This window comes from Littorina saxatilis, unplaced genomic scaffold, assembly GCF_037325665.1.
Source record: "Littorina saxatilis isolate snail1 unplaced genomic scaffold, US_GU_Lsax_2.0 scaffold_305, whole genome shotgun sequence".
NCBI classification, from domain to species: domain Eukaryota; kingdom Metazoa; phylum Mollusca; class Gastropoda; order Littorinimorpha; family Littorinidae; genus Littorina; species Littorina saxatilis.
In genome coordinates, this window is record NW_027128038.1 from 136,036 (window position 1) to 139,693 (window position 3,658).

Consider the following 3,658-nt stretch of genomic DNA (forward strand, 5'->3'; position numbering starts at 1 on the left):
ATATACAAATACCACTGATTCGGATAGAATGACGGCTCTATTCATGTACTCGATCTGCACAGTCTTGTTAGCCCATAGATGGTTGTTAGAAGTCTATAAATATGCTTTGTTTTGTCATTTTTTACTGTGAATGTAATAACAATAACAAAACACAGCACATCAATGGACTTTTCAACCCATGCTGGCGGCAAGACGTGCGCAAATAAAGCAAAGGGCAATGCTGTCAAGCTGTACATTAGCAATATGCATATGCGTAATTATCAAATTCATCAGTAAAATGCAATTGAAATGCTAATCACATTTGTCGTGTAACTTATCTGGCAAGTAAAGGCAGTGGTTTTGACAGAATATCGTCATCAACGCAGTTATAGCGGGCACAACAACAATACAGTAATATATATTAAAAACAAAACAAATGTAAAGCTTCCAAACAGCAACGACTCATTACCGAAGCATTACAGAAACGTACGCTTTGTTTTCAGTTGCTCACTGTTTTATTTTATTTGTACAGCGTTCTAAATTTCACACTCGAGACATGATGACCAAAGGCAGGAATGTTTCTTGTTCACTTCCCAGTAAACCTCCGTAGGATTGTCTTGATTCTGTCATTTCTCTGTTCGCATCCGCAACGTTGAGATAACGCTTCTTTTCTTTGTCCTGACGTCGTAGCCTACGGTAAGCCATTGAAACTCTCAAGTCCTCCTGCCGTTCACCTCTTGAAACATGAAAGCAAACGAGTTTTGTTGGTTTTAATTCATTATTCCATATCACACACACACACACACACACACACACACACACACACACACACACACACACACACACACACACACACATACACACACACACACACACCCACAAACACACACACACACACACACACACACAACCAACCAAACAAACAAACAAACGCAAGCATACACACACGCATGCAAGCAAACAGCACTCGCACGCACGCACGCGCGCGCACTCACACACACACACACACACACACACACACTCGCACACACACACACACACACACACACACACACACACACACACACACACACACAGAGGCATTCTCACAGAGAGGACGACTTCTTGTAATCTATCATATTTTCTGAACTGACTCAAACGCCAAGCAGAAGTAAGGGGTCAACGGGAATATGTATTTTGAACTAACCTGCGAAGCTTACGTTGTCTCGGGTAGCTCTCTTGCGTTTCTCTCAGGAACTGAGACCCAGGCGCGCTGCATCTTATCCAGTTGGGCAGTCAGATCTTGGTCCTGGAGTGAATATGTTACAGTCAAATCGGGAAATCAGGTATTTCACGAGAATGTCTGAAAGTTTAGGCATTCACGGTAAATACCTGGTTTGATCAGGCAATTCCGGAAATGACTGAATTTTTTTAGGCACTATCAGGAAATGACTAAAAACTACTTGTGCAAATTTCCCGTTTTGCCTGACTGTTAGGCAAAACGGGTTGTTCTGAGACCTTGTCTGTTTTTACCTCGCCTGCCTTGAGCATGAATTTCTCTTCTAGCACATTGTCTATTCATCGTTTTCCCCATTTCACTGAGTTCGGAGTGATTGCAGTTTGTTTTTTTACGGGTGCAGGTCACTACCGCGAGTGTAACAATATCGCGTGTGTAAGACTACGAGCACGAATTTATTGTCTTTCTTTATTTGGTGTTTAACGTCGTTTTCAACCACGAAGGTTATATCGCGACGAGGGAAAGCGGGGAGATGGGATAGGGGAAAGGGGGGGGGGGGGGGGGGGAGATGGGATAGAGCCACTTGTTAAGTGTTTCTTGTTCACAAAAGCACTAATCAAAAAATTGCTCCAGGGGCTTGCAACGTAGTACAATATATGACCTTACTGGGAGAATGCAAGTTTCCAGTACAAAGGACTAAACATTTCTTACATACTGCTTGACTAAAATCTTTACAAACATTGACTATATTCTATACAAGAACCACTTAACAAGGGTAAAAGGAGAAACAGAATCCGTTAATCGCCTCATACGACATGCGGGGTGCAGAGAAATAAGGATGTGGAAAAGAAGACTTTTGGTAAGTGAAATAAAGGTGATGGATCCAGTCAGGTAGAAATAAGACAACAAGAAAAGAATGGGAAAACTGCAGGGAATAGTAGGGAGAGTTTTCTTGGAAGGAAATATAGGTGAAAGGACTGGAAAGGCAGAAATAAGACAAAAGAAGAGAAGAAACAGAACCGTTAGTCGCCTCTTACGACATGCTGGGTAGCATCGGGTAAATTCTTTCTAGTCCCAACCAATAATAATGGGACTCCCCCTAACCCGGGGGGGGTACGAATTTATTGTGATTTTCTCGTAAAGTTCGGAGTGATTGGAGTTTGTTTTTACATAGCCGGCCTTGAGAACGAATTTATTGTGAGTTTCTCGTATAGCACATTGTCTTTTTACATTTAGTCGAGTTTTGACTAAATGTTTTAACGTAGAGGGGGGAATCGAGACGAGGGTCGTGGTGTATGTGCGTGTGTGTGTGTGTGTGTGTCTGTCTGTGTGTGTGTGTGTGTAGAGCGATTCAGACTAAACTACTGGACCGATCTTTATGAAATTTGACATGAGAGTTCCTGTGTATGAAATCCCCGAACGTTTTTTTCATTTTTTTTGATAAATGTCTTTGATGACGTCATATCCGGCTTTTCGTGAAAGTTGAGGCGGCACTGTCACGCCCTCATTTTTCAACCAAATTGGTTGAAATTTTGGTCAAGTAATCTTCGACGAAGTTCGGACTTCGGTATTGCATTTCAGCGTGGTGGCTTAAACAATCATTTATAACTTTGGTCATTAAAAATCTGAAAATTGTAAAAAAAATAAAACATTTATAAAACGATCCAAATTTACGTTCATCTTATTTTCCATCATTTTCTGATTCCAAAAACATATAAATATGTTATGTTTGGATTAAAAACAAGCTCTGAAAATTAAATATATAAAAATTATTATCAAAATTAAATTGTCGAAATCAATTTAAAAACACTTTCATCTTATTCCTTGTCGGTTCCGGATTCCAAAAACATATCGATATGATATGTTTGGATTAAAAACACGCTCAGAAAGTTAAAACAAAGAGAGGTACAGAAAAGCGTGCTATCTTTCTTAGCGCAACTACTACCCCGCTCTTCTTGTCAATTTCACTGCCTTTGCCATGAGCGGTGGACTGACGATGCTACGAGTATACGGTCTTGCTGAAAAATTGCATTGCGTTCAGTTTCATTCTGTGAGTTCGACAGCTACTTGACTAAATATTGTATTTTCGCCTTTCGCGACTTGTTTTTTTTCCCCTTTTACGACCCCAGCCATTCAAAGTTTTATAGTAGGCTTCTGTGCTGAAATGCTTTCTGACTCTCACCAGAAACACAGATTGTGAGCGGTAGGCATTCTCCGATAATGCCTGGCAGCCTATTTCAGTCAATCACCGATAGTGCCTAAACAATTTCAGTCATTTCCGGATTTGCCTGATCAAACCAGGTATTTACCGTGAATGCCTAAACTTTCAGGCATTCTCGTGAAATACCTGATTTCCCGATTTGACTGTAACAAATATACACATACTCAATGTCAACATTCACAAGATGCAATTTGTTTGGTTACAAGTAAGCTTATGGTAATGCCTATGGTGCTTTTCTTTTG

General features: G+C 40.5%; 1 long non-coding RNA gene across 1 annotated transcript; it reads right to left on the reverse strand.

The window, feature by feature from the left end:
• Positions 1-418: 418 nt before the first annotated feature.
• LOC138956408 (uncharacterized) lies at positions 419-2,266 on the reverse strand. The gene is made up of 2 exons (XR_011452643.1): positions 1,166-2,266; positions 419-715 (listed from the first exon to the last, which is right to left on the reverse strand). It is a non-coding gene; the product is annotated as an uncharacterized lncRNA (long non-coding RNA).
• Between the last annotated feature and the right edge of the window lie 1,392 nt (positions 2,267-3,658).